Source organism: Felis catus, chromosome X (assembly GCF_018350175.1).
Source record: "Felis catus isolate Fca126 chromosome X, F.catus_Fca126_mat1.0, whole genome shotgun sequence".
NCBI lineage: Eukaryota > Metazoa > Chordata > Mammalia > Carnivora > Felidae > Felis > Felis catus.
Window position 1 is genome coordinate 6,263,438 of NC_058386.1, and position 26,906 is coordinate 6,290,343.

Sequence of the window (26,906 nt, forward strand, 5' to 3'; positions counted from 1 at the left end):
TTTTAAAAACCTTATGTTTGTTTTTGTTTGTTTGCTCTCTACTTGCTTTGAAGGCTAAAATCAAAAGTGCAAGTAGACAGATTTCTGGTAAGCTCCACTTTCTAACCCCTCTGTGAAAGGATCCAGTGATGGGGTACCTGCCATTGCCTTGGCCCTTCCTTTTAACATGGAGTCGTTAGAGCTTTAATGAGGTTGTCCACTTAATAATCACTTGTTTTGGTCCCTTACTGCCTGGAGTCATGGACAGGGCAGGCGTTGACTGCTTACCCCTTTGTAAAGTGCAGGCACACCTCCTGGGCCTCTTTAGACTCTCCTGAATGTCTCATCGGCTTTCAAACTGGGCAAAGTTGACCCATACGTACACACTGCATTTTTTTTTAATTTTTTTTTTAACATTTATTCATTTTTGAGACAGAGAGAGACAGAGCATGAATGGGGGAGGGTCAGAGAGAGAGGGAGACACAGAATCGGAAACAGGCTCCAGGCTCTGAGCTGTCAGCACAGAGCCCGACGCGGGGCTCGAACTCACGGACCGTGAGATCATGACCTGAGCCGAAGTCGGCCGCCCAACCGACTGAGCCACCCAGGCGCCCCTGTACACACTGCATTTAATCAGACCCCTGCATAACCAGATGGCCCATTTGTACAATTGTAACACTTACCCCAACGGGCTCTGGTTTCAGACAGTCATTGTTTTTCTAAGGTAGGATAGTTTGCTTAGAGCCCCTGAAACTTGAGCTGGCAAATTGCAACTAATCTTTGCCAACCTGGAAGGTATCATCCACCTACTTCAAGACACAAAGACTTTGTTGACTGACACGTTACGAGTGGATTCAGGTAAGATCAGCACACCAAAGACACTCTTTCTATGCAGCTATTTGTAAGTAATAAACTAACTCCAGGTAAAATTCTTATTTCCCCAACTTACTTTGTAAACTGTGTAATTGGCACCGCCATATTAAAATCAGACATGTACTGGTTTCCTTTCGGAGGAAAAGTGGAGGATCTATTCACCTGGCCATTTTATTCCTTAATTCCTTTTGCAATTTGCATCGCCTCAGAGCTCCAGAGTATACCTAATATATTCTAATCAATTGTGAGTTCCTTTTACCTTCTTCTATGTAAGATTCCATCCCCTAATTTTTTAGTCCTGAATAGTATCAGCCAAAATTATTTCAACTTTCCATAAATTTCTTCTAGTGAGAGTATCACCAATATAATGGACTACATAAAGATCTAAGGAGGACCTTCACATGCCCTTAATCTTGTCCACCTGAGTGGACATTTAAGTATACAGTAGACTACAGTGTTCCAAAAGAGATTGACGTTATTAATGGCGTAAACAAGATAAAACAAGATAAAACTTGTTTCATCTTTATTTGCTGTCCCGCACCAATTCCAGGCTGGCACCGTGGCCTTGTTGCCTAAAGTCACCAGGAATTGAAGTTCCTTCTACTGGTGAAAAAGTGACACTGCGGCTTTTCTGTATCAAGATCTTGGTTTCCATGGGTGGGAGCCATGTGCATTCCATGCGGCCACAGAGACAAGAGAAGCCATGAACCTGGGTAGCTGCTAAGCCTCCAGAGGAGATACAAATGCTCTTCCAGCTATAGATCCTGCCCCACGTGATTTTATAAAAGTAACCAAACTATCGACAGACACAACTTTGATGGTTCTCAGAACCATCTGAGTGAACCATGCTGACTGGCAGGATATAAAGGCCAACCTCAAAAGGTTAAATACTCTATGGCCCCATTTATATAACATTCTAGAAATGACAAAATTCAGAGAGGGAGAGCAGATCAGGGTTGTCAGGGTTTACGGATGGTGGGTGAGGCTATAAAAGGGTAGCATGAGGGAACCTTGAAGCGAGGGAACAGTTCTGTCTTAATCGTGGTGGTAACAGGAATTTACACATGAGTATATGAAAAACATGAAATCTGAATAAGGTCTGTGGATGGCACCAATGTCAATTTCCTGTTTTTGACACTGTCCTATAACTATTATAGAAGATGTTGCCATGGGGTAAGCTACATGAAGGCTACATGGGACTTCTCTGTAAGATTTTAATTTTTCTTGCCGTTTCTTGTGAATCTATTTTTTTCTAATTTTTTAAAATGTGTATTTATTTTTGAGAGAGAGAGACAGAGTGTGAGCAGGGGAGGCACAGAGAGAGAGGGAGACACAGAATCCGAAGCAGGCTCCAGGCTCTGAGCCATCAGCACAGAGCCTGATGCGGGGCTTGAACTCGTGAACTACGAAATCATGACCTGAGCCAAAGTCGGATGCTTAACCAACTGAACCACCCAGGCGCCCCATATTACTATTTTTAAATAAAGAAATTTTAAAAATTAAATACAGTACTAGCTTAAAGCATACTGCATCTTTTGAATTTCATTGCCAATTCGAACCTCTAATCACCACTATATCATGGCAGGAGGCAGATTCCTTTTAAGGCCAGTTTTTCACATCATGGCTACTCAGTCCTATTGGCCAGAGTGTAGCCACATGACCTCAACAACCTGCAAGGGTGAATGCAGTCTTCATCCTGGTGGCCAGCTAAAACTCACGGGCTTTATTACTAAGAAAGAAAAATACTCTTTTTCTGTAGTAGCAGGCATGTCAAATTCCTTGAAAACCCAACTGTTTGTAATTTTAGCTTGGTTTTTATTGCAAATGTAGCAAATTACCAAAATCCTTGATATCTAAATGTTCAGCCCTTTTAAATATATCAGGATTTCCTAAAGGATTAGTAACCTATTGATTTCCTCTGCTGAAATTCTGAATGCTCCTACTAGCAAATTAGAGTGTGTGTGAATTGTTCCTGAGCCATATACCACTCTGCTCAGGGCACCAAACACTGCAAACTGACCTGAGCCAACTTGGCCAGGCAAAAATGGTGAGGATCTTTCAGTAAATACAGATAGCCTCTGGGGTTAGGGGTTTACTTTCCTTTCTGCTGTCTCCTCACTAGTGCTTCCTGCACTCCAGGGGGTGGGCACTCCAGGCTGAGCTCCAAGTACACTGAGCCTCTTACTGGGTTTTCTCCTATCCTGGGGCAACATGTTGTATGGTTCTTATGTGCGTTTGAGATTAGACAGTGGAGAGAGACTAAAATGGAAAATGACACACAAGGGGAAATATTTGTAAAAGGAAAAAAATAGTCTCCTTACAAAAGTAAGTTGAAATTCTGAATTTGCAATGACTCAAGTTGGGGGTTAACCCCTCAAGTGGTCTAGAACTTGGAAAGACAGACGCTCAACCCAGAAATATTTGTGGGACCCCGGACGATGCACATATTCAGCCAGACTCAAGATTTTTAACAGAGTGGTAATTTTGTCTAGAATGAAGACAATTGATATTAGTAACAGTATAATTTGTTCAAACTGTTCAGTCATACAATTTTTATTAATGCATTTATAAAAATATGTACCAGAGGGCTGTAAAATGTGTGTGATACATTTGATGTGATAGAAATGGTTCCATGGTCAATTAAATGTAAGACAAGCTGGGTTCATCAAAGTTAAGCAAGTTGATTGGAGATTTTAATATGCTAATCTGCAACGGAAATCCTCAGCAGAAGGTGAGGTGCAAAACACAGAAGAAAGCATTTCTCTAAACATGTTTCACCACAGAATCCATTTGAGCAGTTACACTTTGTTCTGTTTTTATGAGGTGAAACACACTTTGGGAAGTGCTGATATAAATACCAATACTTCACATTATTCTCTTTTAAAAACTAGTAGATGGAGTCTTTAATCTTAGGGAAACTAAATTTAAGGCACGTGAGGGGCGCCTGGGTGGCTCAGTTGGTTGAGCATCCAACTCTTGATTTCAGCTCAGGTCACGGTCCCATGGTCGTGGGATCAGGTTCTACGGTCGTGGGATCAAGCACCACGTCCGCCTTCACACTGAGCATGCAGCCTGCTTAGGATTCTCTCTCTCTCTCTCTCTCTCTCTCTCTCTCTCTCTCTTTTTCTCTCCCTCCCTCCCTCCCACTCCCCCCTTCCATCTCCCTCTCCTCCTTGCCCCTGCACTCTCTCTCTCTCTAAAATAAAAATAAATAAAGTATGTGAGAACTTGTTGTATGAGAAGCAATGGAAGGGCAGAATAAATGAAAGTTGTTCTGAAATATTTGAAGGTCTGTAGTACCAAGACAATGAAAAACGTTGAAAACACTGGACTGTGGGCAGTCAGGCAGAGACGTGTCTTGTACTTTCCCTTCTTCCCTTCACATCTTTGCGCCCAGGTCAGGGTAGTTAAGGTGAGAGATGCACTGAGACCCCAATTCGAGCCATCATGGGGGTTGGGCAAGAGGCAAGAGTTTTTGACTGGGAAAGATACTTAAGTTCAAGATGCACAGCCCTATGTCTTAATAACCAAATAGGACTCTTCCAATAATAGAAACTGAATAAGATACCATAAAAAAGAGATCCTTAAAAGATTTTAGCATCAAACGGGTGAGAGGATTCCACAGGTCCCTGTGGTAGTTTGTTATTAGAGAGAATGAAAATAGTTTCATGCTCATCCTCAGTAAACTGGGAACCCTCCATCCTACCCAAGACCCTTCCTTAACTTCTGCATGCGGAGTTATCAGTGCCTGGATGCGGCCACTCTTCCTGCTCACAGAGAAAACCCGGAGCAAAAGTGAAGAAGCTGAAACCATGGGGGGAAAAAAACCCTTTCTAATGACCAGAACTGCCAAACAGAGCACTGCCCCACGAACGGCAGGAACACTGGGACGTCAGGACACTGGGCCAAGTTGGAGGGCCAACAGTGACTGGAAGAGAATTCTTCCGTTGGGTGGGAGACCTGGGTGCAAACCTCTGAAGTCGTTTCCAACTCAAAGACTGAATCCCTCATTCCTCCCCTCTACATAACATACTTCAAAGCACTTTGCTTGCTCTCAGCTAACCTTGCCAACAAAAGCAAGCAGTGATGTAAATGATCCAAAAACTCTCCATGATCTGACTTGTAATGTCATGCCATTCTCTTGGTGCAGAATACTAGCACTCATGTTTACTTGTCCTTTCAAGTGCAGTCTCAATTACATTCAGTCTTAGATACTGAAGGCAGAGGAGGGAGGTTTGAGCTTCTTTACGGGGAATCATCCTACGACTGAAACAAGGGATAACCACAAAGTCACAAATTATAACTCCCACTCAGAGTAGTCAGGAACTAGGCAACACTCTGGGCCAACAGGAGGAAACCGTTTCACGTAGTTGCTTTTCTTCTGGTCCCCTCTTAGCTTCCTTTAATGCTGCAGAGCTGATAACTGAGAAGGTTCTCTCTTCCTGTTAATGCAGTACAAGGAAGGGTGTGTAAGTCTTGCCTACACTTTTATAAGCTAGTTTAGAATCACAAGTGCACTTGCTCCTGTCTTACAGCAACATCTGCCAATATGAAGTACATATAAGTGACTATCTTTGTCCATCACCGGGATTCCTCCAAGTCCCAGGCTCTCCGTACATTGTAGTGTTTTTTCTTTTTTCCTTATAAAGATTAGCTGCTTGCAGAAATGCCGTATCAATAGCTTTTGTTTGCTCAAAATCCCTCAAGCATCATTCTAGAACTTATGCTGCTTACATAACTTTTAAAATTGTATATGTTTACCCTTGTCTACATTTACCCAATCTAATATGTCTTCAATGCACACTTGAGAATACTTCTCACCTGTCACTTTAGTTTCTATCTTCTTGATATGATAATTCACCTTTATCACTCTCTGCATCTACCTCTACTATCCTTCATTTTCACCAAAAGCTTGTATCCCGAGCTGTTTTTCCATCAGGGGCCCTTAAACCTCTCACCACTGGCATTGGAGGCCAGATAATTCTTTATTGTCAGGGTCCATCCTGTGCATCCCAGGAATGTGGGCAGCCTGCACGGCCCCCGACTACTAGATGCAGGTAGCCAGCACCACCACCCCCCGCCCCATTGTAGTTCCTGATATTGTCAAACATCCCTAGGGAAGAGGAAGCAAAATCACTCACACACACACACACACACACACACACACACACACACACACCAGTGACACCACCTGCCACATAAACAATGGGGAAAGGGCTCCTCAGATCCCTCCAGTGTAATCTTTAGAGAAAGTACTCATCCAGGGTGAAGCTCAGAGCCCTTGATTAGAAACCAGCGTGAGGATGCCCCAAGGATGTGACTGAGGGTATGAACACTGCTTGGAGACTGCTTACCCTCTCCCTGAAGAGTCATGGTCACCCAGGCATACAACTTAGCGCAAAGGATTTGACGTGTGGAGGTGATGACGCAGGAGAAGCAACCAGGGTTGACAGGAGATGGTGTCTGCATGCCAGGAAAGCTGAGGGAGGAGATTCAGGAGGACTGAGCTACAGCAGGAGGGATCTGTCGGGTGCAGGATATCTGGGCATGAAACAGGACTGCCTTTCTGGGAGTCAGAAAGGCGTAGTTAGATAATCCACGTTCAAGTAGGCTGGGTCCACAGTGACCATGTCCAAGAATCACAGAGCACGGAATTAACGCACAGAAAGTACTGGATTACACCCAGATTCCAAGGCGATACGTGCTGCTTTCCATGAAGCCTTTTTGATGTTGTTGTGGAATGTGGCCCAGGCCCCAAGATGAGTCAAAGATGACTTTGAGTCAACGGTGCTTTGTGGGTGCTGAGCAGATGAGAGGGGCCTCAGCTAACCTCCACCTCCTTGCCTATCCCTTTTAATGCTTGCCTCAGAACACGTCCTCAGTCCCTTTCTCTGAGAAGTGTCTTAGTTGTCCACATGTCTAGAATTTCCTGCAGCTCACACTAGTCACTCCCCTCATGGGATCAATTACCCTTCGAGCAAGAGACCCTAGGAAACAAAAAAGCAGGAGAAAGAGAACACTATGGAATCAGGGAGCCAGGCGTATCCTCCCACTTCAGGGACTTACTTCCACCTCCAAAAACCTAGGATTAACTTGTCTAGAGACTCTGCTTTCACATCAAAGGCCACTGAGACTGATTTATTTTCTCTCCGCTTCCCTCATCAAGATGAAAATGAACAGCACTTTCCAGTAAAAAGGAATAAGCTAGTGTCTGTCCATGCATCAACATGGATGCATATCAGAGACACCATGTTGAGGGCAAAAGCCAGACAGACGAGTTCACACTACCAGCCTCCTCTTGCTTGACGTTTCAAGGACATGTGACACTAATGTTTGGTGATAGAAATCAGAAGACATACAGATGGGTGTAGACACCGAGATTGGCAGGGGCAGGAAGGGGACAGTGGATACTGGACATGAGCTGGATCTCGATCTTGTGCTCCTCACACAGGTTGACAAATGCCAAACACATCACACTGTGCACAAGATTGGTACACTACATCTCCTTTACTATTGATAAGTTATCACCTAGGTAAAAAATTTCCAGTTGCTTTCAAATAATGTAAGATACTGTCACCAAAAATAACACAAAAGAATCTCTTCTATTCTGACCCTAGAAAAAAAGCACAATATATTTTTTTCTACATGTACCAGAGAGCGTTACCAATCTTTCTCAAGAGAACACCCAGGTATATTTCCCATTCTATGATGGTGATGTTTCAAACTGGGTAAAAATATTACTGTAGCCTTGTGTATGGATGAGAGGCTAGTAAAAGTGAAAGGAGGCAGAGCAGATAACCACCGGGAACATTAGTACAAACCCTCTGTGCATGGCTGCCATTTAGAAACAACGTCCTGTATAACAAACATCCTAGGGGGTATCATGGATCCTTATCCCTGGGGACCAATGGATACTCGTCTGAAAAGGTCACCAACGCATCGCCTCCATTGTGGCGTGAGGCACTTCAGAGCCTGGAGTCAGCAGCTTGAACAAAGGCTTACTGTGATATGATTCACAAAGACAGCTGCATTTTACTCCCTGTGTCAGGCACAGCCAAGGAGACTAATGGACACGTGTGGATCTATCTTTTCAAAATCTATCAACTAGAACAGCACATAGGAGGTACCTACAGCTCATTAACACCACAGAACAGTGGTTTGGGTTTTTTTTTTTTAAGGTGAATATGGATTTGATAAAACTGAAGGCAACTGGGTTACTACCCTAAATTACCTGCGAATTTGAAATTATGTGCAGAAGAGAGAGAGGAGTCTGCTCTTAATGCCAATCTCTTGAGGCCAGGGTCTAAGTGTCCCTATGAAAGGTCGCACCTGAGTTTGCACAGCATAAGGGAATTAAGTATTGCACAAATATGGGGGCCTTGGGTGCTTCACAGGTCCTGACATCTTTGTTAGATAGAAAGTTCTTCTCTACACTGGAAACCCACTTGGGCTTGGATCTGTCAGAGTGGTGGTCCTCAAAAGTCAGCAAGTGTTAGCATCATCTGATAGGCTTTTTCAAACCCAGATCCCCAGGCTCTATCTCTGGAGCTTCTGATTCATTAGCTTTGGGTTAGGGATTAGAACTTTGCATCTCTAGAAGCTCCCAGATGATGCCAATGGTGCCCATCCCAGGAGCTGGCCCATCCGATCTGGATATGTCTCTGAGAATTCACTTAGGGCAGCTAAGACCACAGCCCCCTGCATCCAAAGGACCTACACCAGATAAGTCTCATGGATCCACCACAAATGGGCTCACTTATGGTGTTTTCCGGTGTCTTTATAACTCTACCACTTGTCATGTTGCCACAGGAAGATGTGAGTAACTTGCATCTCAGTTATTAGACTGGAAAATGACCCTAGAGTCTGAAATTTGCCTACAAAACAGATGGCCTAGATAACAGATTCATCTTTATACCTATCAGTTTGGTACTCATATTCTAGGATCCATAATTATTATTATTATTGTTATTATTATTATTTCTGCTCCTCCCCATCTCCCTTCCCCCTCATTGTCCTCCTCCTCTTCCCCTTCCTTCTTCTTCTTCAGCTAAAGATCTAGATCTAGGACTACCAACGTGTTTGCTGTTTTGTTTCAGACATTTTCTGGGGTCATAATGTAAACCTTTTTCAGCCTCCAAGTTGGAATGAAACATGGATTGCATGGAATAGACTGTTGTCAGAAGTAGCAAACAGACTTCTCTGGTGAGGCCCCATGGGCTACCCACAGTCCTCCCTGAGCTGGCTGTTGAAGGTACAGATGAACAAGCCAGGAAAGCAGGAAAAGTATGAAGTAGAGATTCTAAGAATGCATGGAAGCCGTTTACCACAAATATCGTCTCTGGGTTGTCTGCAGGACACAAGCCTGGTGCTACATTCTAAAGGCAGCGAGTACTGACAGGAGAAAATTTTAAATGTCAAGCAAATTCAAAAGAAGTCAAGAAAATGGTTTCAACACAGTCTAATGGCATCCATTTTAAAGCATTAGGGTGAAAATGACAATTTTCTGAAAGTTCAGCTGGCAAATCATCTCTACACCAACAGTTTATCACACTGCCTCTCTGAAAGCTGCTTAGTTTATTCCCAGGGTCCCTCTCCACTTATTTCCAGCTGGCCAGAAACATGGACTTTGGGGCCAGTCCCGGGTTCGATTTTCGTGTGTGCCGTGTGACCTCGACTAAATGGTCATCCTCTGTGAGCCTGTGCTTCTGTATCTACTAAATGGATATAAGAAAACTTATGTCCTGGGAGCCTAGAGTAAACAAAGCATTCAAACACACAGCATGTAAGAAGCCTCAAATACAATGTTTACAATTTTATTGTCGTAAGAACATTCAACATGAGATCTACCCCCTTAGATATTTAAGTGTTCAGCACAGTATTGTTAACCATACCATATACCATGTTGTTGAGATCAGCAGATCTCCAGAACTTACTCACCTTGCCTAACTGCAACTTCATGCCCACTGATTAGATCTGGCAATCTTGGGGCACCTGGGTGTCTCAGTCGGTTGAGTGTCCAACTTTGGCCCGGGTCATGATCTCGTGATTCATGAGTTCAAGCTCTGTGTCAGGCTTGGTGCTGACAGCTCAGAGCCTGGAGCCTGCTTTGGATTCTGTGTCTCCCTCTCTCTCTGCCCCTCCCCTGCTCACACACTCTCTCTCTCTCTCTCTCTCTCTCTCAAAAACGAATAAACATAAAAAAACAAAGATCTGACAATCCCACCACTGGGTTTTTATCCAAATGAATTGAAATTGGATCTCCAAGAGATAGCATTCCTGTTTGCACTGCAGTACTGCCCACAATAACCAAGATATGGAAATAACCTAACTGCCCATCGACACATGAATAAAGAAAAGGTGGTACATACATAGAACAAAATATTATTCAGCCTTAAAAAAAGAACGAAATTCTGCCATATGCAAGAAGCAACAACACAGACAGATGTTAAGGATATTACACAAACTGAAACGAGTCAGTCCTAGAAGGACAAATATTGCCATAATACTTCCATACTCTCACTGAAGTGGTCTAATGTGACCCAAATTCCAAAGTATGAAAAGAAGCAAACACGCCTCTCTATAAAAAAATCATTCCTTTACCAAACTTGCTTGAGATTTGTTACCCCTAACTGTTCCTATATGATTTTTTCTTTGCTTTTCTCCTAACTCCCTTTTCTTCCTGACTCTTCTCCTTGCCTCAAAAGTTTCCAGGCACAGACTCCTATTTTTCCTCACTGACCTGGCTTATTCTTCCGACACCACCTTCTGTGAAAGTTACAAGCCCATCCGAGCCACCAGGCCACACAGTCTGCCTCTTCCAGGCTTCCTGCCCCTGACTGTACGAGCAGTGTGCCTTGTTTGCAGTGAGTTATGCGGCTGTTGGAAGTCTCAGTGGAACGACTCCAGGTCTAAGAAAGAAAGTCCCCATTCAGAGGTGTTCTAGCCCATTCACGTTTGATTAATGATAGAAACAACAGGTAAGATCTGAAAAGATACTGTCACCCGCTTACCATGCCTGCCCTGCCCTACAGAGTCAGGCCTTGGGTACACGGCAATTAGGAGAAGAAACATGGAGAACCCTCGTCCCACCTAACGCTGCCTCAGCTGCATTTTCTGAGCTGGCCATCAGTGCCGACCCTTTCTAACCAAAGGAAGATCCCGACTGCAAGTGACTCCCTCACTCTGTTATAAATGTTGAAAACTCTAAATCTACACTGTCTAATTCTGGATCAATAAATGTTGAATGAGGACATAAATCTCTGGGGAAGTTCATGCAGCTGTAATAACAACAGCAGTGGAATGATTAAAGATTCATAAATAAAATCCATTTGCTACTCTGTTCTTGATATCTGCTAAAGCTTTCATTTGAATCAACCTAGGTGCCAGTTAAATTATACTGAAAGATCAAAAATACACATATACACTCTTCATCATATAATATTGACACATCTCTTTATCTCATTTACTAATAGGGCGCATAACCAACGTTTGGAGACTACTGTTTTCAGTTGCCCAGACCAATTGCTGCCACTAGGTTGCCTACTCCTTCTCAATTCTACATGCTAAGATTTTAATAAAATTTTAGTGAGTAAAATAGTTAAAAGCAGGAGCAAAGCCGAACGCTCTGGGACTGTCTGTTTTCCAAGTTCCTCGCTCCCTTGCAGCACCGCCTTCCTTGCATCAACTCGGTGTGGCCATTTCCTATGATCTATCTGCAGCTGACACAGAGTTGCTGTCTCCCTGTTCTATCTTTTTAAATAATCTGTCACCTAAGACTATACTTTCAGGGATCATTTTTAGTTTGTTAAATCATGTGTCACCTAGAGTTTCCTTTATTTTTCCAGAAGGTAATCACCTGTGTTGCTCAGTATAAGAAAACAAGCAGGAATATAGTAGTGGTCAATTGTCCATAAACACTCCCAAGGATGTGTTCCAGGAATGCAAATTTCTTAGCATGCTAAAAACTAGAGAAAAACAGATCACTCAACTGAGTTTAGAAAGATAAAGAGTTGGGGCGCCCAGGGGGCTCAGTCAGTTAAGCATCCAACTCTTGGTTTCGGCTCAGGTCATGATCTCACAGTTTGTGGGTTCGAGCCCTTAGAATTCTCTCTCTCTCCCTCTCTTTGTCTTTCTCTCTTTGCCCCTCCCCAATCGCTCACTCTGTCTCTCTCTCAAAATAAATAAATAAACAAACAAAAAAACCATGAAAGTCAACATTTAGCATTTTAAAATACAGAAATTAAATATTGGGTCATGACTCTTAAATTACCAACATACTTGAAAAGCATCACAGTGGTGTCAGAAAAAGGTTCAGAGAAGCAACTCTGCAGGGCCGGCTGCAGGAAACATGTTCAGTGCTTTTTAAAGCACTATTTAGTTCTTTCAAGGATGCTAGACAGTGGGCAGAGTCGGGGCTCAAAGCCCAAGTGTCTAAGTTGAAGACTCGCAAATCTTCCTGACAATCAAACTCCATCACAACAGAATGCACAGGCTCACTTTCTACCCCTCAAGTTTCCTTTCCCTGGTCAGCACCAGGAAGAGGTAAGACAGATGCATTCTGATGGCAAACGGGCAGGCAGTCCATGAATGCTTCCCCCTGGCTGGTCTCAAGAGCCCTACAGAGTTGAAGACACCCTCAAGGTGAACAACAACAAAGTGAGAAGGGGCACAGTCCATTCAAGGGAAGGAAAGGTGAGGCTACTGAGATCCACAGGCAGTAGGTGAAGGAGCCTGCAGAGGACTGGTCTACAGAACATATTCACAAATATCCATTTCTCTTATTTATATATTTTCAAGTTTATTTATTTATTTTTGAGAGAGAGAAAGTTCACACAAGCTGGAGAGGGGCAGAGAGAGAGGGAAAGAGAATCCCAAGCAGGCTCTGTGCTGTCAGCATGGAGCCCGACGAGGGGCTCAAACTCACGAACCGTGAAACCACGACATGAGCTGAAAACAAGAGTCTGACACTCAACCAACCGAGCCACCCAGGTGCCCCAATATCCATTTCTTTTAAAAGACTGCAACAGAGAGCAGGGCTTGACCAGACCTATTTATTTCTATCTTATGCTCTTCTCAAATTCCACATGTCAGAGTTTAACTCAAAATTGCCTTATCTTCTCATGGAGACTTTCTTGGTAAGTTTGGATAATTTTCCCTTTGCCTTTCCCGAGCACATCTCCTGCTACCACCCACAAGCATGCTTCCCCAGCATTTTTGAGCTCCTCACGGTTTCCCTAAAGCACCATGTTCCTTGGTACATTCGTGTGAATTATTCACGTACCCGGACAATTCCCTCCTCCCCTCTAGCTAATTCCTGCCAGTTTGTCAGGACCCCACCGAGCATCATCTCCCTCTGTGGTCCTCTCCCACCACCAGGCTGCATTCACTGCTTGCCCCTCCGCCTCCTTCAGCACCTTGTGTATTCCTCCTGCCTATTCATTACTCTGACTCATTCACCAGATCACAGACACCTTCCGGGCAAGGATTGAGTCTTTTCTTCTCTGTATCTTTGATGGTTAAAGCAATGCCTTCCCACACTAGGCACTCGATAAATATTTATTGAAGAAATGAGGGTTTTGCCCAGACCCATCAAAACCAAATACAGTGCTTTGAAAAATTGTCTCTCCCAGGTGTTGCCTCTCACGTAATTATAGATTGTTGTATCACACTGAGTAACAGGTCCACCAAAACACATTGAGTGTATCTTTTTGATCTTCCATTATCTGTCAGTCCTTGAATTGATTTCATTATTTCTAAATCTTTCCATTGAACTCTCTCCAAATTGTGTCTTTCAGCTACTAAAGGATCTAAAATATTTATGATATCTCTTTTAATCTCACTGATTTCTTTCTATAAGATATGGTAGTCCTGAAGCAGATCACAAAATCACCCCAGAGTAGAAGTATTTTAGAGTTACTTTTTGCTGACAGAAATGAAAATAATAGCCCAGGTTGACTATACTCCTTAAAATTCAGGAACATGGACAGCTTTATTTATCTCTTTGTGGTTTTCTTGACAAGAGCGTGTATTACTAATTAGCTATCACTTATATAGTATAAAATTCCCTTATAAGTGGCACATTTATAATCCCTAATGTTATGTTCACAAAAAAACACAAATAAAAGCAATTGATTTCAACCCAGCACAGCAAATAGAGGTTTGATCATACATGAGATACCAGCAGCTGAGTTAAGAAAGAAAAACAAATCATAATCCTTATTTTTTTAAGAAACACAGTATGACTCCCTCAAAACGACCTTTCTTAGAAAAGCAACACATTCTGCTTTTCTTGCTTTGATAAATGCTATATCTTGAATGACTTTTTTTTGCTGTTATTCATTATTTCTAGAGAGTTAGAAACCATCCACTTTGTTCCCTGAGTAGGGATATATAGTAGTCTATATAGTATATAGTACAGGCATATAGTAGTCTCCAGTAGGTCTGTATTTGGATGAGAATCTACAAGATGAGAAAGTAATAGTCTGAACAAGAAGGGGTTATTTTTCTCACATAACAAGTCAGGAAGTGGGTGGCCAAAAGATGGTTATTCTGCTCACTGATTGCTGTCAGGGACCTGTGCTCTTTCAAGATCTGCATCACCACCCTCAACATCTTGTTCTTGGCCCATCACCAATGTAGCCTCATAGTCACTATGGTTGGCATACATCCAGGCATCAAGAAAGGGAAGGACATTCTGTAGAGTCTCTCTTTTCTTTATCAAGAGCTTCCCAGGACCCCACCTGGGCAGATACCCACTAGAATGGGTAGAACCATCCTATCTCAACCCAACTTGTGATTGACTCATGGCCAGCTGAGTAATAATGTAATTATGGGAGTGACGACTCATCATATTCAAAGGCTCTGCCCATGCTCAAAGGTAGGGAATTACACAAGGTTTATAGAGAAGGGGCTGGGAATCTCTGTGACCATCTTAGAATTCTGCCCACCAACTTCCACTTTCTTCTAACAACCACAATATCCAAATAGAAAACAAAGTCTGGCACCAAGCCCTTTAGTGCCCTTGGCAGAAATTCAAAGTCACAAGTGATGCATTACAGATCTCTTCTGGTAATGTCATCTGAGTCCACCTGAATCAGCGGAAATGGGAAGACGCTGGGGTGCAGAAGCTTCTGGTAGACTCTGTCACAGGACTTTCCAACGGCATTCCACTGGACAACCAAAAGTGAAATTTAAAAACCCTTTCTAAACAAGCAAATTTCAGGGCACCTGGGTGGCTCAATTGGTTAAGCATCCGACCCTTGACTTTGGCTCAGGTCAGGATCCCAGGGTTGTGGGATTAAGCCCTACACCCCAAGCTCTGCACTGGGCACAGAGCCTGCTTAAGATTCTTTCTCCCTCTGTCCCTCCTCTGCTCACGCTCATGCTCTCTCTCCAAAAAACAAACAGATAAATAAATAAACAAACAAGCAAGCAAGCTTCTCCTCTCTCTGTTTATGGACACATGTTTAAGGAAAAGCTATTGAGCCACAAACTGGGTCACCATGTCAGACAAGTGAAACACACCACACGGCCTCATGGAGATTACATTATAGTGAGAAGCCTGCCCACCACCCAGAAGAGTAAACCAATAAATAAAACAGTAACAATTTATAATGTGTACTATGTAAGAAACTACTTGCTATGGAAGAAAACATGCTGAACTTTTTCTTGGACTTGCTACTGTATGCCGGTTGGTAGGCATCATGTCTTAAGCCTTATTTTGCCTTTCCAAGGTGTCATCTAAGGGGCTTATGTTTTAAAGAAAGTGGATTAGGAAACTGCTCTATTTTATATCAAACCTGGATTAAGATCACATGGGCAGGGGTGTCTGAGTGGCTCAGCCGGTTAAGCATCCGACTTCAGCTCAGGTCATGATCTCATGGTTTGTGGGTTCAAGCCCCGTGTCAGGCTCTGTGCTGACAGCTCAGAGCCTGGAGTCTGCTTTGGATTCTGTGTCTCCCTCTCTCTCTGCCCCTCCTCTGCTCACACTCTGTCTCTGTCTCTCTCTCAAAAATAAACATTAAAAAAATTTTTTTAATTAAAAAAAAAAGATCACATGGGCAGCCCCAGCAAGGATTCCTAAACAGGGCCATCTTCCTTTAGCAGCTGGTACCAGGTGTCCTTATATCTACAAGTGCCTGCACATACTCACTGCTTGACTTGGATGACTTTTCAGCAGATATGGACGTGTACCTGATGATGCGTTTTTATGCCCCCTGATGGGGCACTTATGTGCATCTGTCTTCTGGTCATCACCACTGCACAAGTGCTGATAACCCATTGACTCTTCCAAGTCTTTTGAGTATCTGCTCTTCCCTCTTAAGTATTCCTCTCTGGGTATGGAAACCGCATTCTGACTTGAAAGGAAGAACTTGGATTTCCCTTCTCCTCTAGCAAGACCAGATGTATATAGAGAATGTGTATTTTACACCATCTCAGTCACAAAGCGAGCGTAATGCAGGCATACCCAGCAGATGTCTTCATGGTTAACATTTTCCCAGTAGATGCCTGTTAACCTTTCGTACCCAAACTTCAGAGAATGTGCACATTTGTGAAGACTATTTTTGTTGTGTTTTAGGCTCCTTTTAGCATTTTCATGTAGACCTTTGATTTTTTAAGAACAGAATACTGACATTCAATAGAAGGCAGCTTCATACATATGGGGTCTCAGGCCTACTTCCTTGCTGCTGAAGCATCTGTGATTCTCCTTAGAAAATACAACCCTAGGACACCTGGGTAGCTCAGTTGGTTGAATGTCTCACTCTTGACTTAGGTTTGGGTCATGATCCCAGGGTTGTGGGATTGAGCCCCATGTTGGGCTCTGTGCTGAGCATGGGGCCTGTTTTAGATTCTCTCTCTCTCTCTCTCTCTCTCTCTCTCTCTCCCCCTCTCTCCAGCTCAAGTGCTCGCTAAAGTTAAAAAAAAAAAAGAAGAAGAAGAAGAAGAAGAAAACATCCCTTTAACTCACCTGCATCAAGTCCCTCTCTGCCATTCCTGAGCTCCCCAGATTCGGGGACAGTGTGCGTGCAGGGGGTGGGATCACACACTGCCTTAGTCCATCCAGACACTTCCCTCACAGCAAACCTCTACACCTTTGCTGAGCTGTAGCAGCTACTAAAAAAATTACAACACCATAGGGCCATTCTCCAAGATTGCAAATCCTAACACAGGGAAGAAAGCTGGGCGTGGCTGCCTCTAAGGAGCCTTTCAAATTGATAGCAGTATTGCAAATGATCTTCACAAAAAGAAAGGGTAACACCCCCTCCTCCAGCTGTGGTTGGAGAGATAACTCCTTAATAAGCTCCAATTTTAAAGAAATGTGAAAAGCTAGGAGGAGGAGACTGTGAATTGAATTAAGAAGAGTAAGACCACAAGAGCTAAGGCTATAAAATGTACCCAAATCAATCTAACAAGACCTGGCTAAGTACGGGCATCAAAGAGTTGGAACCAATCGGAACAGATGCCCTTGCGTGGTACAGACAGCATATGACACTTACCTATGAGTGAGGAAGTGTTTGGTATTAAGGACAATGTCTTTAAGCTGGTGTATGAGTTATTCTCCTGCTCTATAACAAATAACCGCAAACTTAGTGCCTTCAAACAGTACACGTTAGTACACAGCTTCTGTGGCTCGGGAGTCCAGGCACCCAGTGCTTAACCGCACCCAGCGCTCAGACTTCCACAAAGCTGCTTCTCAGGGAGCTGGTGGACTGTGCTCCCTGGAGCTAGGAGCCCCCTCCCAAGCTCACGTAGTGGATAGAATTCAGCTTCTTGCAGCTGCAGGACTGAGGTCCCAGGTCTCTCACTGGCTGTCAGCTCCTGGAGCCTGTCCTTGGTCACCACCATTTTGACCCTCTCAAAACACAGCAGTTTATTTCTTCACTGGCTGCAAAGAAGCTCTCCCCAGTCTGCTCCAATGGAGTCTCACGCGGCATAATCATGGGTACATTCCATCATCTTTGCCATAAGGTAACTTGACTGCAGAAATGGAATGCATCATATCCCCAGGTCCCACCCACATTCAGAGGGCATTACACTATCACACCTAAACAGGAAGATAGAACATAACTGAGATGGCACCAAAATGAAGGATGCTAAAAGAGCTAGTTTAAACTTAGTTCCACATTCCAGACTCAGGTGACTATTCTAGGTCCATAACTGTTTACCGAAAGACTGTACCAAAGGAACCACAAAGAACCACTCTTTCTGATCCTGCAATAAACTCTAGTTTCTAAAAGTCTAGAGTTGGCCAACTCTAAAAAAGGAAACCAAGTGGACTCAAAACCAAAGACTCATGAGTTAATTATTAATTATCTCCCCAAATCTAAAACACAACACACAGATTTGTAAGCTCCTAAAAAATGTTGTGTTGATTACCAACAATTAGTACTGACTCACCAAATCCATTCCCTTCAGTCTAACCCATTCCTTTGACAGAGCTATTTAGAGAAAATGTTGAAAATACGGTCCCCATTGACTATAAGCTAGGTCACAGAGGTGCTTCTTATGGGGAGAATGAAGAAATGTCATCTGAAATAATATGCTTTTTTTTAAATGTGATCCTCAGAAGTGGGTCAACCAAAATGAGAAGGATGTTAATCAGCATAATGACATTTTGCAGTGAGACAAAACACTTATCACTGGCCTGCTCGATATTAACACTAATATCTTGGGGGCACCTGAGTGGCTCAGTTGGCTAAGTGTCCAACTTGGGCTCAGGTTATGATCTCGTGGTTCATGGGTTCAAGCCCCATGTTGGGCCTGTGCTGACAGCTCAGAGCCTGGATCCTGCTTCAGATTCTGAGTCTCCCTCTATCTCTGCCCCTCCCCTGCTTGCACTCTGTCTCTCTCAACAATAAGCACACATTTTTGAAAAAAACTAATATTTTGAAGTGTTTATGGATTGCCTACTTTGGGAGCACTGGTCCATGATATAAAAGAGTAGAAATTTAACATCATCGCAATAGGCTTAACCAGTGGGCAACAGTGATTCAGTTGAACATCAATATCTTTAACCCAATGATATTTACCAGAGATCAAATCGAACTCCACATACGTCAAAACCCCAGCAGATAACTGCAACGTAAGGAATCCGTGGCTTACCACCATCCTGTGACAAACACTCACAGTTCTAGTTGACTCAATGCACAGTATTAATAAGCACCAACAGGGAGGGCACATAGTCTACAGAGAGTTACAATAGCTTATTTACCCCTCAAAGAACATTCTCTGTATCATCACCGTGTCCCATAGATGGTATGTGGTGCGGAAAAGTGTCTCACAGCCAAGTATGTGTGGAAAAGACACAGTCAAATACAGTTAAGCTTCTTTACTATGAGCCTTCCATATGTCACTGCGTATTTTGAATATCTAAGATTAGATGATAGTTTTGCAGAGAATCTCATACAACTAGATTCTGGAAAATCTCAGGGAAAAACTGAATCACCACAGCCTCTGGCTGTCCTAATTAACGTGCAATGTCTATATTCTAAAAACTAAGAGTCAAAATGTCATCTGCCCTGGACACTAGACTTCTGGACTGCTGAATTCAGTCCTGGCAAGTTCAGTTATGCTGACCAACAACAGCACACCTACGAGGGAAAAGTCAGATGAGGTAGGGGGTGCGTGCAGAAGAGTCATGCCTCTTCCTGTGTCGCCCTATCTGGTTTCAAGTTGCCTTGCTCACAAGACAGTCTTACGAGCCACAGAAGTCCATGGAATCCTCTTATGCCTTATGCCTTATGGTGAGACCTACTGACTCAATTAAACAATTGAATATGGCAAAAGTAACAGCACAGCACTCCTGAAAACAGGTTAGAAAAGTCTGTGACTGGGGCGCCTGGGTGGCGCAGTCGGTTAAGCGTCCGACTTCAGCCAGGTCACGATCTCGTGGTCCGGGAGTTCGAGCCCCGCGTCAGGCTCTGGGCTGATGGCTTGGAGCCTGGAGCCTGTTTCCGATTCTGTGTCTCCCTCTCTCTCTGCCCCTCCCCCGTTCATGCTCTGTCTCTCTCTGTCCCAAAAATAAATAAAAAACGTTGAAAGAAAAGTCTGTGACTAATACACAGAGACTGAAGATAGATTATCTGATTCCATAGAGCTAGAAGGCTGGGGGTTGAGGGATGACAGCTAAAAGGTATGGGGTTGGTTTGGAGGGTGGTAAAACATTCTAAAACTGATTGTGGTGATAGCTGCACAAATCTGCAAATATACTAAAATCTATTGAACTATACAAATTGAATGGGTGAACTTAATGGTATATAAATTATATCGTATTTTTTTAAGTTCATTTATTTTGAGAGAAAGGGAGAAGGAGAGAGGGAGGGAGGGGCAGAGAGAGGGAGCAAGAGAATCCCAAGCAGGCCCTGCACTGTCAGTGTGGAGCCTGATGTGGGGCTCAAAAACTCACAAACCATGAGATCATGACCTGAGCTGAAATCAATAGCCGGATGCTTAACCGACTGAGCCACCCAGGCACCCCTGTAAATTATATCTTAATAAAGTGGGAACCACCCCCCGCCCCGCAAAAAAAAAAAAAAAAAAAAAAACCTATGACTTCTATCTTGCTTACACTCTCTCTGGATCTTCTCACTTGCTCACCCTGGTGACACAAGCTGTCATGCTGTGAGTTGCCCTGTGGCGAAGCCCAAACAGCCAGGAACTGGAGGCCCCGTCTGAACAACAACCGGCAAGGCGCCAAGGCCCTAAATCTTAGAAGCCTGTGAGTAAGTGAATCCGTCCCACAACCACACCAGTGAGCTAGGAGCAGACCCTTCTAGAGTCAAGCCCGGAAGTGACTGCAGTCCTAGCCAACATCACAGTTGTCATCTGTGAGAGCACCTGAAGCAAAGAGGACAGGCGAGTCACCTCCAGATTCCCGATACACGAGAACCCGAGATCAAGCCATTCAATTTGGGGGGCTGAAATCCTTCAAAAGAGCCCTCTACTCCATTTTCTTTCGTGTTCTTTGCCAGATACCTTTTCAGCTTTTCCGATGTATGCTTCATATTGGTTTATTCAGATAATTCCCGTCCCCAGCCCTTGTGTCTCACCATCTCGCTCGCCTAAAATGTCCCGTCCCCCTTCAGCATGCCTACGATGCTGATATCTCCTCCAAGTCCTTGTATTTTCTATAAAAGACACAACCCATCTTCCAGCCACATCTTATTTCTGCCCCAAAGTGATTTTTCCTGACTGGAAATTTCTGTAACACAAGTAGACTCACCGAGCATTTAAACCTTTCCATTTAAATCCAGATTACATATCTCATGCCAGCATTTATCTGTAGTTCACCTACTAGTAAGAGTTCTTTCAAACCACTTTTCAGGAAAAAATAGATGTTTGTTTCATCTACTACTCATATTTCTATATCAATTTTCACAGATTTACATTTATTTTATTCACCCTTTGCTATGTCCCAATTTTTATCTGCCCTTTTCAGTATCCTTTTTTCTTACAGAGCCGAGCAATTCCCATTTTTGTCCTTTCAGATGTTTATTACATTGCATTGTATTTTTTCCACATATTTAACCTTGCCCTTATCCAACGGATAGTAGGTAAGATTTCCAATTGTCTCCTATATTGTAATATTATATTTACTTTTAGTTATTCAACATTGATGTGTATATTTTTAGTGCCCCAAATAACATTTAGGTTCAGCCACGGTAACTACTTCATCATGGATCTTTTATATCTTCAAGTATGCAGTGCCCAGTACCTTTAAACTAATTTGTACTGGGGTGCCTGGGTGGCTGAGTCAGTTTAGCGACTGATTTCCACTCAGGTCATGATCTCACAGGTTTGTGAGTTCGAGCCCCGTGTCAGCAAGAGCCTGGAGCCTGCTTTGGATTCTGTGTCTCCCTCTCTCTCTGCCCCTCCCCTGTCTGTGCTCTCTCTCTCAAAAATAAAAAATAAAACATTTAAAAAATAAATAAACTAATTTTTACTAGATTTACGACCTTTCATGGCCCAAGAAAGTTATTACAGTTTTTAAAGTCCTGAAGTTACTACCAGACATTCTGTAGCAAAGGAAAATTGGTTCTAGGTTTGGGGGCTCAAACTTACATGAACTTCATTTGACCCAAGATTCTTCTTTATCATCCTTGGATGACATAAAACTTAGGTGGAAATGTTCTTATAAATAAATAAAGGCTGATATAATAGAAAATGAATAGTGACGGAATACACTAAGAAGTTAACAAGAGGGGAAACATCAGGAAAACTTTTCTAGAATAACATATCTAAAGGCTGGCCAAGGTCACTGTTAACTAGTTTTGGACTCATCCATCCATTGTTCAAGGGAAACAGTTTACATTTTACTCCCATATACCCACATGCTCAAGTGGTCTACAATCTGATTTATGCTTTGTAAGCTCAGATACATCGTAAAAGAGCTTGTCTGATGTGGTTCTAAAATAGAATACATTTTTAGAGAGCTGTTAATCAAATTTAAGCATAATTTGAAAAGACAATTATATGAATTTCTTTTGCATAGCTGAAGTTTTCCAGGGCTTGACTTACAATTTCATCTGTACAACGCCTTCCATTTAAATCCAGATTACATCCAGACTTCTCAAATAACAAATGATAATATAGATATTATATGTATAATAGAAACCATTTTGTTCACAGCTAGTGTCTGTATGTAAAATAGACAATAAGAAAAATGAATATAATATGCTAGTAAGAAAAAAAAGAATAAGAACAAAATGGTTCTTTTTATACAGACACATTCATACCCAAGTACTGACTTTTCTCTCAGAAAATCTTCTCGAGGTTGAGAACACAACATCTCCTGACTGCTCAGTTTGTATGTCATATTCTTAACGACCCATAGCAAGGGCGTCATGGTGAAGAACAACTCTTCAACAAAGACACAATTCTTCTGGGCTCTGAGAAACTACACCATACTACTTACTGTTGTAGAAAATCAGTGGGGAACTCTGTGCTGTTTCTTTTACGTGCTATTTCCTTTGATGCCTGTGTCAATTCACACTGAAAAAATAAAGAAAAAGAATTCAAGATTTGCCTACATTCAACCTCTCCCCATGAAGGCTAACATTAACCAAATTTATTGTTAATGACTGCAGCATTCTAGAAACTCTTTATAACGCCTGCTGAAATTCACAAGATCAGCCTTGTCGCCTCTGCAGACTTCCTGCCCCTCCACTCACCCAAACCTTAGCACCTACGAATCTCATGTTACAGTCACAACTGCCACATCCCAAAGTAGGAGTAGAAAGGGGATGTATGATTTGTTAAACCTCAAGTTCTACTGATTTATGCTTTTTGGTTCTAGTGTGCAGACATTACCTCGTCCCAGAAAAGTGGCACACTGGAAAACTAGGTCTCCATGGAACCCAGATTCTGAGAAGCAGAGTAGAAGGAATGTGGCTATTCCTTCCGAGTGAAGTCCCAGTAGGTCAATAAAACACCCGTATCCTGGTTAAACTCTATAAGCTCTTATTTTTTAGAGGTCAAGGTCCTGTTCTACTTGTGAAGATGTTGCATAACACTCAGGAACTAACCAGAAATGATAAACGCAGTTTTAATTCAAATTCCTCCAAAATTTTCTGTTCTCACTCTTAAACTTTCATTCTGCCCTACCATTCCCTATCATTTCTTTTCCTATTAAAAAAATTATACTTGATGAATATTAGACATTTTCTTTTTTTTTTAATGTTTATTTATTTTTGAGAGAGGCAGAGACAGAATGTGAGTGGGCTAGGGGCAGAGAGAGAGGGAGACACAGAATCTGAAGCAGGCCCCAGGCTCCGAGCCGTCAGCACAAAGCCCGACGCGGGGCTCAAACTCACGAGCCATGAGATCATCACCTGAGCTGAAGTTGTACGCTCAACCGACTGAGCCACCCAGGCGCCCCAATATTAGACATTTTCTGCCGAGAAGTTTAATGTCGCTTAAATTGAGCAATGGGACGCCAGAATAAACAGCAGATTTAAACTCCTGCTCTGCCACTGCCTACCTGTGTGATCTTGGGCAGCCATACAGCCTCTCTGTTGTTTTTCAGTTCTCTCAGTAATATAGGCATAGTACTGTCACCTATCTCATGGAGATTTAAGGAGTGTAAATATGTAAACTACTTACAACAGTGCCTGACACAAGAAAGGCCACATAAGTGCTGGGGCTTAGATACCTATTCTAATTGGATCACTTCTTTACTTTAGTGTTCAAACCTCTTCTAGCTCACTTTTACCAGGGCTACAAGATCATACCTGCCTGGACTCCCTCCTACCTTCCTCAAAAGTCCTTCTCAACCGTGATAATGAGTCCTCCTCTACTCACCTTTAAAAGCAGGTGATGTCACAACAGCCTAAAACCTTTGGGACATAACAAAGGTGGTCATAACAGGGAAGTATATAGCAATCCAGGCCTTCCTAGAGAAGGAAGAAAGGTCTCAGACGCACCACCTAACCTTACCCCTTAAAGAGCTGGAAAGGTGCACCTGGTGATTCAGTCAGTTAAGCATCTGATTTCAGCTCACCTCATGATCTCATAGTTTGTGGGTTTAAGACCCACGTTGGGCTCTGTGCTGACAGCTCAGAGCCCGGAGCCTGCTTCAGATTCTGTGTCTCCCTCTCTCTCTGCCCCTCCCCTGCTCATGTTCTGTGTCTGTCTGTCTGTCTGTCTGTCTCTCTCTCTCTCTCTCTCTCTGTCTCGCTCTCAAAAATAAATAAATAAATAAATAAATAAATAAATAAATAAATAAATAAAATTAAAGACCTGGAAAAATAACATCAAATAAAACCCCAAACCAGCAGAAGGCAGGAAATAATAAAGATGAGAGCAGAAATCAATGCTATCAGAAAAAAAGAAAACAAAACAAAATGAAAAAACACCAGTACAACAGATCAATGAAACAAGGAGCTGGTTCTTTGAAAGAATTTAAAAAATTGATAAACTCCTAGCCAGTTTGATCAAAAAGAAAAAGGAAAGGACCCAAATAAATAAAATCAAGAATGAAAGAGGAGAGATCACAATCAATACTGCAGAAATACAAACAAAAATAAGAGAATGTTATGAGCAATTATACACCAATAAATCGGGCAATCTGGAAGAAATGGACAAATCCCTAGAAACATATACACTACCAAAACTGAAACAGGAAAAAAGAAAAAAAAAGAAATAGAAAATTTGAACAGACCCATAATCAGTAAAGAAATCAAATTAGTAATCAAAAATCTCCCAAAAAACAAGAGTCCAAGACCAGATGGCTTTCCAGGGGAATTCTACCAAACATTTACCAAATAACACCTATTCTCTTGAAGCTGTTCTAAAAAATAGAAATGGAAGGAAAACTTCCAAATTCTTTCTATGAAGCCAGCATTACCTTGATTCCAAAACCAGACAAAGACCACACTAAAAAGGAGAACTACAGACCAATTTCCCTGATGAACATGGATGCAAAAATCCTCAACAAGATACCAGCCAATCGGATCCAACAATACATTAAAAGAATTATTCACCACGACCAAGTGGGATTTAAACCTGGGATGCAGGCCTGGCTCAACATCTGCAAAACAATCAATGTGATACATCACATCAATAAAAGAAAAGACAAGAACCATATGATCCTCTCAATAGATGCAGAGAAAGCATTTGACAAAATATAGCATTGTTTCTTGATAAAAACTCTTAAGAAAGTAGAGATAGAAGGATCATACTTCGAGATCATAAAAGCCATATACGAAAGACCCACCCTAACATCATCCCCAATGAGGAAAAAGAGAGAGTTTTCCCCCTGAGGTCAAGAACAAGACAGGGATAACAGACTCTCGCCACTGTTATTCACCACAGTATTGGAAGTTTTAACCTCAGCAATAAGACAACACAAAGGAATAAAAGGCATCCAAATCAGCAAGCAGGAAGTCAAACTTTCACTCTTCACAGATGACATGATACTCTATATGGAAAACCCAAAAGATCCCACAAAAAAACTGCTAAAACTGATCCATGAATTCAGCAAAGTCACAGGATATAAAATCAGTGCACAGAAATCGATTGCATTCGTATACACCAACAATGAAGCGACAGAAAGAGAAATCAAGGAATTGATCCCATTTAAAATTACACCCCAAACCATAAAATACCTAGAAATAAACCTAACCAAAGAGATAAAAAATCTTCACACTGAAAACTATGGAAAGCTTATGAAAGAAATTGAAGAAGACACACAAAAAAAATGGAAAAATATTCCATGCTCCTGGATAGGAAGAACAAATATTGTTAAAATGTCAATACTACCCAAAGCAATCTACATAGTCAATGTAATCCCTATCAAAATAATACCAGCATTCTTCACAGAGCTAGAACAAACAATCCTAAAATTTGTGTGGAACCAGAAAAAAACCCAAATAGCCAAAGGAGTTCTGAAAAAAGAAACCCGAAGCTGGAGGCATCACAATCCTGGACTTCAAACTGTATTACAACGCTGTAATCATCAAGACAGCATGGTACTGGCACAAAAACAGACACATATATCAATGTAACAGAATAGACAACCCAGAAAAGGACCCACAAGTGTATGGCCAACTTATCTTTGAGAAAGAAGGAAAGAATATTCAGTGGAACAAAGACAGTCTCTTCAGCAAGTGGTGCTGGGAAAACTGGACAGAGACATGCAGAACAATGAACCTGGACCACTTTCTTACCCCACACACAAAAATAAACTCAAAATGGATGAAAGACCTAAACGTAAGACAGGAAGTCATCCAAATTCTAGAGGAGAAAGCATGCAAAAACCTCTTTCACCTCGGCCACAGCAACTTCTTATTCAATACATCTCTGGAGGCAAGGGAAACCAAAGTAAAAATGGACTATTGGGACGTCATCAAAATAAAAAGCTTCTGCACAGAAAAGGAAACAATCAGCAAAACTAAAAGGCAGCTAATGGAATGGGAGAAGATATTTGCAAATGACATATCAGATAAAGGGTCAGTATCCAAAATCTATAAAGAACTTAATGGGGCTGCCTGGGTGGCTTGGTCAGTTTAGCAGCTGACTTTGACTTAGGTCATGATCTCATGGCTTGTGAGTTCAAG

The 26,906-nt window shown here is 42.3% G+C and overlaps 1 long non-coding RNA gene across 1 annotated transcript in view; it reads right to left on the minus strand.

The window, feature by feature from the left end:
- The window catches only part of LOC111558714, a 363,682-nt gene that overhangs the window by 170,030 nt on the left and 166,746 nt on the right, over window positions 1-26,906 (minus strand). The window contains exon 3 of the long non-coding RNA XR_002739823.2: window positions 22,766-22,842. This is a non-coding gene — a long non-coding RNA (uncharacterized LOC111558714). The remainder of the gene's footprint in view (window positions 1-22,765; window positions 22,843-26,906) is intronic.